General features: G+C 37.2%; 1 protein-coding gene across 1 annotated transcript in view; it reads right to left on the reverse strand.

Moving 5' to 3' along the window:
- The window catches only part of LOC107655065 (extracellular sulfatase Sulf-2-like), a 34,890-nt gene extending 25,393 nt beyond the window's left edge, over window positions 1-9,497 (reverse strand). Inside the window, exons 1-2 of the mRNA XM_016442463.1 lie at window positions 9,407-9,497; window positions 7,128-7,874 (exon numbers count right to left, since the gene is read on the reverse strand). The gene's annotated coding sequence lies outside the window, so the exon portion shown is untranslated. The remainder of the gene's footprint in view (window positions 1-7,127; window positions 7,875-9,406) is intronic.
- Window positions 9,498-9,872: the final 375 nt, after the last annotated feature.

Below are 9,872 nucleotides of genomic sequence, written 5' to 3' on the forward strand. Positions count from 1 at the left end.
AAGTATGCACATGATCATGCCTCAAACAGAATAACTGAATATATATCTGCTTCCTGTAATATCACACTAAGCAAAAGCCCTTTTAGTACACAAAATAACCTAAGCCTCAAATACAAATCTCCTGATGGACAGCTACGTCGATTCTTACAATTCATTAACATTGCGCTAAACCTCTAGGGTGTGATTTGTCAATGCTCCACGTCAAGATCAACACCCCAGACACGGATGTAATTATGTACAGAACAGAAAACGCATTAGTCTTTGGTTTGGTCTTGATTATGTCCAGAGGCCAGGTCTCTCATGAAAGCTCATGAAAACTGCATTACTTCATACACTCGTGAAGACATGAGATCACAGGATCCTGCTACTGATCTTCTCTGTCTCCCACTGTCTAGGTGGCTATTAGTGACTCTGGCAGCTATTTAATATAAATGAGGACTCAAAATTGCATGACGGGCAGAGATGCTCCTGAATGTGGGTTCTTATGAGGGCTGTGCATCATTACTCACTGCACAGCTAACTGTGTAATGGGCTGTTTGTTTGACTCACTGCAGGATACATAGCAAGATAAAAACTAATAGGCCCAGTTCTATTTCTGTTCTGGGGCTGTGCAGAAACTAGGCAACAATCCAGTCCCAGTCCCACAACCAATTATAGTGAAAGTAACACTAAGGAGACAAGCATACAGCAGGATGTACATCTAAATATTAAGCACTTTCTCACACAAACACATATAGGACACTATTTGCTGAGCTAAACTAGAATATTTTCTGCTAATATTTCTAAAGTAGTTAGATTAATAACTCAACGCAATGCAAATAACAACACAAACCATTTACCTTGGGCCTTGTATCAAATTTATGTTCTGGAACCATTGGGCTGACGGTTGAACTTTGATAAACTTGAGTGTTTTAACATCTGTGTCTGGGACAGACTATTAGTTTGATAAAAAAAAAAACACCCATATCAAGTGTTATCCAAGTAATCCAATATGGCTCATTTCAAATAAATGCTTCCCTAAGATATGAATCTCTGTCTTTTCACAGATGCTAGTTACCATGATTCACACGTAACAGCTGACACTCGCAGTCATCACTCCACCTTCACACATCTGCTATGATGACATCATGATAAATCCATTCCTCCAACAGCTGAATAGAAATATTTAATAACAATAAAATCAATAAAAGAACTATAATAATTTAGACTGTTTGTTTTAAATTATCTAAATATTTAAATATAATAACACTTTAAGATAACCCATTCCTTAAAAATATTGTGCATATTTGCTTAGCAGTAAAATATCAGTATCAGATATAAAAACTTGGGAAAAGGCCAATAAAAAGTTTAAAGTATTAATGTCAGAAATGTGCACAACACCAACTCATCATTAGTTCTAATTTATGAAAAATATGTAGCCTATGCAATGGGAGCTTTATCAGTGGTTTCAAATCAGTTCTGGTGCAGACTGGCCCTCAGGCCACGTTTGCTTGATTCCGTCTGGTCCAGATCTCTCTCTGTCTACTCCAGAAGCCTTTCATTTACCCAATTAAAATCTTGATGTGTGCCCACGAAGAAGCTCCCTTGAGTTAGTGCAGTGCCCCCCTGATTTTTTTGGGTTTCTATACAGCTATGTATCTTTCTAATCACCACACTGACCATTTGACAGGTTCTTAATAGATTTAACAGTAATTATTGACTCTGATGTCTGATTATAATTTGCAGTCTACATCAGCATTGTTATATGTTATAGAACATAAATAATATAATCATTCATAAACATTACTGGGGGTGGTATAAAGATTAATTTAGATTTTAGTACAATAATTTCCTGGACCTATTCAGAATGAAGTCACAGTTAAATTCAATTCTTTAATTTAATTTGATTTAATTAATTTATTATTTATTTTAATTGTAACACATGTTTGTATTGTTATTAAAATATTGTAAGATAACTGTGAAAGTAAAGCAAGTATTATCCAGAAATATACAATAAATTCACAATATTTTTTTTCAGTGCACGATAACTGTTTAATGTAAAATGCCCCTCAGTCCATGTACATTTTTGTCTTGTGAACAACAAACACTGAGTTTTATCACCATTGTAATGTGGTGTTTGGGTTTTGGTTCATGTTCATGTTTTCATGTCTTTTATTTTGTAATTGTTTCACCCTGTTAGTGTCATGCTTCCCTTGCCCTCATGTATTCATGCCATTGGTTCTCTTGTTCATTGTGTCATGTTCTGATTGGTTGTCCTAGTCATGTGTCTTGTTTCCTATAGGTTTGTTCTTGTCATGTGACCCTCTTGTCTGCTATAAGTAGCCCTCATGTTGCCATTGTCTTTCGTCGTGTATTGAAGTTGTAACCCGCTGTCGGTGAGTCTAGTCTGTTCATGTCAAGTCTGGTCACGGATTATTGTTTCTAGTCTTCGTCTGTTTGGATTATGTTTCGATGTTTGGATCACTGTAAATAAACTGCACTTGGGTTCTTCACTACGCTCGCCTTCAGTGGACTGAATCGTTACACCCATTCACAAATAAAGACAAAGTGCTCATCTAAACTTTCATCTACCACAGGCTATTGTGATTTGATTCTACTAGAGAAGGGGAAAAAACTACTGGAAAGAGACAGATAAACCTGCCATGATCTAAACTAATTGTCCACATTCAAGTTAAGTTTCAGGCCAGAAAAACTTGCTTTCTTTAGTGAGTTGGGAAAATCCAATTTCAGAAATCTATAATTCCATAAAAGTTAATAAGCAGCCACAAAGCCTGCTGAGCTCCTGAGGGAGTGAGAGATAGATACGGTGTGCGAGAGAAGGCCAGAGAGAGTAATGGGTAGATGTGAGCTGAAGTCTGAGTGAGACCCTTTGGAACTCAGTAGGGAGAACCCTCAGGGTACGTGATTGAGGAGAACGGCAAGAATGAGGAAAAGAAATGCTATTTTAAAACGAGCAAAAAGACACATCTTTATATGTCGAATATATGAACAATGTTTTAAAAACTGCACTCAATAAATACCGATAACATCACTCGGAAAACTCTATATATTCTCATATACAGACTCTCTGTTTGCCCATAAGTGCTTCTGATCACTTTAAGGTCACTGTAATTTCCTTTGGTGTGCAGTTCACCATTAGTCCCAATGACTGTCACAATTGTCTCCCAGGGTACGTAATCAAACCTCTGCAGCTCATCCTGAATGCTGCAGCACCTCTATTAAACTTTCCCAAGTACTTTCACATCACATTGCTGCTTTTTCCCTACACTGCTTCCCTATTCCTGCTAAAATCAAGTTCAAAACACCTAAAGATAGTCAATGGCCAAGCACGTTCCTACATCCTCGTAAAAAAAAAACTAGGCTGTCTTGTATCTTTATTAGTATTCACTATAAAAAGTGATTTTTTTAAATGAAGTTGTAAAAAAAAAAGGTTATTGGTTTCACAAAATACTATTTCAATCTTTTTACTTCAAAATTTCATGTTTAATTCAATGTGTTACTTGACGTTCGTTTGTGGTACTCTCGTGAACGCACAGCGGAGACTGACACGGAAGAGAAGAAATCGTTGAATTAAGTCGTTGTTTTTGTTTTCTTTGTGCACAAAAAGTATTCTCGTAGCTTTATAAAATTAAGGTTGAACCACTGATGTCATTTGGGTGAACTATCCGTTTAAAAGGATAGTTTGTTTGTAAGTTAAAATGAAAGACATTGGGGTCCAATGATGTTTTGAAGCTTAATGGCTTCCATTGCATGGACAAAAACAACTGGAACATTCTTCACAACATCTTTTGTTATCTGCAAAATAAAGAAAGTCATACAGGTTTGGAGCAACTTCTCATTTTGAGGTTAAACTCTCTCTTTCAATGTAAATCTACAAGGGCGCCTAAAACCTAAACTCCCACATCCATATCCAACATACTCATTTCATCTAAGCACCAATGAGCCACTTACTGCTGTTGTGACAGATGTTTATGTTACATGAGACGAGAGATGGATTCTAGACCTGAATGTTCATTGCTTCTGGGAGAGAGGTGTGGTCTACAGTGGGAGGAGTCCGAGTGACGAGTAATGAGTAAACAGGTAATATTATAGCAATGGCATATTAGCATTCAAAAAGCAATTGAAAACATTCACCAGTTATCTGATTAGTGAAGTAAATACACATTTGATCTTGACTGAAAAAAAAACACTTGATTACAAATTCTGATTCTGATCTAAGATTGATGTTCTCCATATCCTTGGCTGAATGTAATTACAGATCTCGGCTGGACACCTGCCATATCTTGGCACAGCTCTGTAATGCATTCACTGCCTCAGAGGACACCGCCAGAGGTGCTGTACTCCAAATCACTCATCAAAGACTTCCAGTCAGCATTAACATGTGAGACGGTGGGCACCAGGCTCAAGTTATACTTTAGATTCATATCAGGCCTTGTTTTGCTCTCAGCAGCTCATGAAAATGAGACCTTGTGTCTCACATAGACATGCTCTAGGCGGGTTCGGATTTGTCTAGTGTCCAGACTCTTTGATAAAAAAAAAAATCCCATGGATTTTCTGGGGTTTCGGTGGATGGTTTTCGTAAGAGATGTTGAGAGAAATGAGAAAGACAAAAAGAAAACCTTTTACACATCCCATCTAATCTTGCTCATTTTTGCGATAATATATACAAGTAGATAAATAATATGTGCACAACCTCATTCACTGCTTATCATAATTTTATTTAAAGGGTCAGTTCACCCAAAAATAAAAATCTGTAAAATTCTGTCTAAAACAAAAATAACGACTTTATTCCACATTTTCGTCTCTACTGCGTCACTTTGGACGTGCGTTCACGACAGTACCATGATGCGAGCAAAAATATCTTAAATTGTGTTCCGAAGATGAACGAAGGTCTTACGGGTTTGGAACAACACGAGGGTGAGTAATTAATGACAGAATTTTCATTTTTGGGTGAACTAACCCTTTAAGCCTTGCACTTAATGATTTACAGACCTCATTTGACCACATCCGACTCAGTTCTCAAAATATCAAAAAATATTTATGGTTAACTTAAATATCAAACCTGTACTTACTCTAGAGATTAAAAAGTGCCAACACAACTCAACTTCTCAGCGATTTGATGGTTTAACCTTGAGAAAGGTCAATGATTCCTTACTTTGTGTCAAATCTGTTCTTTTCTAGTCTGTCAATTACGCTGCTAACACACTCATTACAACTGATGACGAAATCATATGATATTGTGTGACCTGGATCATACGAAAACATAACTTTAATAGGGTTTTCCAATTACAATCATGGTTAAATTACAGATTTGGTTAGGAGTGAGAAATTATGGTTAGGTTTAAGTTTGAAATGGACAAAAATGGTGAAATATTGTACTGTAAGTTGGGATGTACAATTATGATGACTTAATCCGAGACCAACATGAGTGTTTGAGAAGATTAGGAGAAATAAACCTAAAAAGGTTTAATAAATGGAAAGAAATCCGAGAATCACAACAAATAACCTACTGACTATCACAACAGCAATGCGTTGGGCACAAAAAATTATGAACAATCAAGAAAAAAATAATCAGAGTGATTTTACAATAATGGTTAGATATAAGGTTCAGTAAGGAGTGGGGTTTCATGGTTAGGTTTAAGTTTGAAATGTATATCCATTTACCATTTTGGTTATTATTGTGACTTCTCATGACACTGGGTTGTACCTTGCATAAAATCAGTGAAGCTACTGTATGAGTCCATTATGTGGTCTTTCATTTTAAAACCAACTATATGGAAACATATATTGTCACATGTAGACAAAGGAATGCAAAAATAGGTGGTTTCTAACTTGTAAATTAAATTAAATCATCACAACATACAAGAACCCTATTGAGGGCTATACGGACATATGCAAATGAACCCTAAATAGCTCCCACTCAGGAATTAGAAAATTGAGATCAAATTTTTTTTTGTGCTGTCAGACAGAGGTCCCAAATGAGCAGTTTCACTCAGCTCTAAAGTTACTGCTGATCTACTTTTAAGAAATCTTTGAAAAAAGAAAGAAGATGCATTGTGTAGAGGGTCCAAAAACCCGAGACCACTAAATCTGAGATTCAAGATGTAAACTGAATAAGAAATATTTCAAATTCAGCACTATCTCTAGGTTACTAATCAAAGAAGCAAATATGTGACATTGTCCATGTGAATTCATTTGTACAGGTCTGATGCACTAAATGTCATAGGACCTGGTCTACAGTTCTGGTTCAGACAGCAGAAGAGGAAAAGGAGGCCAGTTGTTATGAGGCTGAGCGGAGACAGAGTGAACATTAAATAATGAATGACTAAGGCACAGATCTCTCAGCCCCCATCACCTTTGTCATTACCTTCATAGCCTCACACAGCAAACACAAGCACAAACTCACTGATGCATATTTTAGCCAACGAATCCCTCCAAACATCACTTGCTTCCATAGACCTACTTGACCCAGAGAGCAGTTCTTCACCATCAAAAATGCAACGTGAGTCATGTAGCATTTTAAAAGGGTGATGACAGACTCTTGTTAAAGTCCTTAAAAGGGCCAAAATCATGCACAGAGACCTACTTGACCCAGAGAGCAGTTCTTCACCATCAAAAATGCAACGTGAGTCATGTAGCATTTTAAAAGGGTGACGACAGACTCTTGTTAAAGTCCTTAAAAGGGCCAAAATCATGCACAAACCCAACTAAAGCATTGTACTGTAAGTGACTGCGAGTATGAGGGACAAAAATCTGAGATATAAAAAAACAAGAACTATAAGCCACCAACACGAAGAGTCTGAGAAGACTAGAAGAAACAAACCTAAAAAAGGTTTAATAAATGGAAAGAAATCCAAGAATCACAACAGACAACTATCTGAATCTCCCAATGCCAATGATTTGGGCTTTAAAAGACATCAATTTAGGGATTTTATAAGCATTCAAGACAAATGTATACAAAATATCAGTAATTTCAGAATTGCAGATTTTTTGCATATTACAATCTGGAGAGCGTGGAAAATTATAATTTGCTTTAACAATGGAAGAATATACCTGTGTATCCATTACTGGTGTCAGTCTGACAGAGGTAGTGCTACAAAGCAATAATTAGGGACAAAGGCACGTACCTCACTAATGCCCACTTCTGAATCCTTCCTGAAGAACAGAGCAACTACAGGAAGCGTTAAAGTCAGGGATATGATGATCCGTCACCTGTTCGGTCTTCGCCAGACCCCCGCTGACTCGACTCCCCCTCTGCCAGCCGTACAAGTGGGCTCTCTCATAGCCGGTCCACTGATATAGACACACGGAGAGGTGAAAGGAAGGAGGCGTGGTTCCATAGCAGATAAATAAAAGAGGGCGGGAGGGAAAGAAGTCCCTCAATCTACAATTCAATATCGTCCACTCCCCTCTCTTGTTGTCTCTCTTTCCCTCTCTCACACAGTTACTCTTCCCCTCATGCATATTAACACGTCCCCGTTTCCCCTTATTCTCCCACACACATGGGGGAAACTCTATCACTCTCTCCATCTCTCTTTTGCTCTCCTCGAACTCCGTTTTTTCCACTCTTTCTGGGCTCTCTGAGCTGGTATTCATCCGGCAGCAGTGTGACTGAATCAGGGCAGCTCTGGCCATCTGTTGGAGCCTCAGAGTTTCACCTATTCACATGGGTTCTAAAGCTGCGGGTCTGGCAGCGACGAGAGAAAAGAAGGGGTGGGGATAAGGGATCAATCTTAGAGCAGGAGGGCAGGGGACTGGATCGCCGGGTACAGAGACAGTATTTATTGGGCTGGCAACTATCAGAAGCACTGGAGAGCAGAGGGCTGTTAACAGGGGCACGAACAAACTGCAAAGTTGAGTGCTCAAAGAAACAACTGTGAAAAAAAATGTGGGACACAATTAGATGCATACAGATGAACTTAGAAGAGTAAATAAATAAGTAAATAGAATTATTTAAATGTTTAAAAAATGAATACAAATATTTAAATGTATTTAAATTGATAAATATTTAGATTAAAATTCAATTAAATCTTTCAACCAAAGTGACCTTTTTTCATACAGGAATCAACAATTTACAGTAATGGGGAGTTAAAATAAAATAAAATAGACTAGACGCTACATTTATAGAAAGTGTTTTGGGTTATGGTTTAGTTAAGTGCTCACAAAAGAGGTGTGGCTTCAGTGAAAGGGGTCTGGCTTCATCAAGTAAGTATGAATTAAATGATATTGCAAACCTTTTGTTATCATTATATTATATATCTTTAATAGTACGTTCTATTATGTGGCTTTCTGTGACGATATGTGCTGTTCTAATCTTACACTTTTCACATTTTGGATAATTAAACTATGTGTGAGACTTAGTGTGGGCTCTTTCGACTTGGACCGGTAAGCAAAAACTTAGCAGTAGTGTGCAACAGTGTCTGTCCACTTTTCAGTGACCTTGGTTCAGCATTTTTTTTTTAATTGACTTGTCCCATAGGGATTTTTTTTTTTTTAAAAAGGGTCTTTTAGAGTTATAAGACATGAACAAACCAGCTACGAGATGAATCACATTACAAACTTTGGTATGTAGCAAATAAGTATTTGAAAATTGGATAAAAGACAAAGATATACATAAAACTGCCTTCAAGTTGCTGGCTGCTCCCCACTGACATCTACAGCATGGAAAAAAATACTATGGAAGTTAATGGCTATACCGGCAACTGTTTGATGACCAACATTCTTCAAAATATCTTCTTTTGTGTAAAAAAAAAAACAAAGTTCATACATTTTGAAACAACTTGGGGAAAATAAATGATGACAGAGTTGTCATATTTGGGAAAACTATCCCTTTAACAGTTAAAGAAGGAAAGAACTACAATCCCATAAAGAACTGTGAATGATATAAAGGAAAAACAATGGATAAACATAAAACTACTGATTTAAAGATGCTGATATATATATATACATATATATATATATAAAATTATTATTATTTTTGCAAATCATGTGTAATGTAGTTTTCACCTGGAATTCTGCTGTTGAACAGTTAACAAGTTATCATTAAAAATCAAATTCCCTGTCAAAATGAATGGAATTTTTACTTCTGGATCCGACTATTGCACTCTATACCAACACCCAGAACACCCTAGCAACGTCCCAGAACACTCTTCCAAATGCATAATAGCCTATGTGCTAAAGAACACTCAAAACACCTTAGCAATTGTGACTTTAGCACACACACACACACACACACACACTAGGAAAACATGTAGTCTCTTTGCAACAATCTCAATTTTTAAGCTCATATCAATTCCCAAGGACACAATAAAAAAAAGAAACATCTAATCATGTTGTTCATCAACATAGAGTCACATTACGTGAAATGATAAAAATACCAGCAGAAATCACACGCTTGCCTGCTCACCCATCCAGTGCAGTCGTCTCCAACATCTCACCACGTGAATACTGGTGCACTGGCAGCTGCCATTTCTCACAATAAAAGTGCCAGTGTCACGTATCCTGTTCCCTCAGGAGCCTCTTACAGAAATCAGTCACTGTCTTTGGGACGCTCTCATGATGGATGCCTCTGTTTATTTGCGTTCGCAGGTTATTTATTTGCACGTTGGCACAAACGATCAGAGGAAGAGGACATCTAATCACTCATCCACCCCATTCCATGCATACAGTATATCTCAGGGGCTGCAGGGAGCATCTCTAATCAAAATGAAACTATTGACGTCAAACAACTAAAGTTTTCTCTCCGTTTTGTGGGGAAATTAACATAATAAAACGGACTAAATTTAATTAATAACAAATAGAGTTTATTTGTGTTTGCTAGGTCTGCATTGTGATCAAGTGCCAATGATACATCTAACTCTTCAATCTTTTTT

The sequence above is a fragment of the Sinocyclocheilus anshuiensis genome, unplaced genomic scaffold (genome assembly GCF_001515605.1).
Source record: "Sinocyclocheilus anshuiensis isolate Anshui unplaced genomic scaffold, SAMN03320099.WGS_v1.1 scaffold1072, whole genome shotgun sequence".
Lineage (NCBI taxonomy): Eukaryota > Metazoa > Chordata > Actinopteri > Cypriniformes > Cyprinidae > Sinocyclocheilus > Sinocyclocheilus anshuiensis.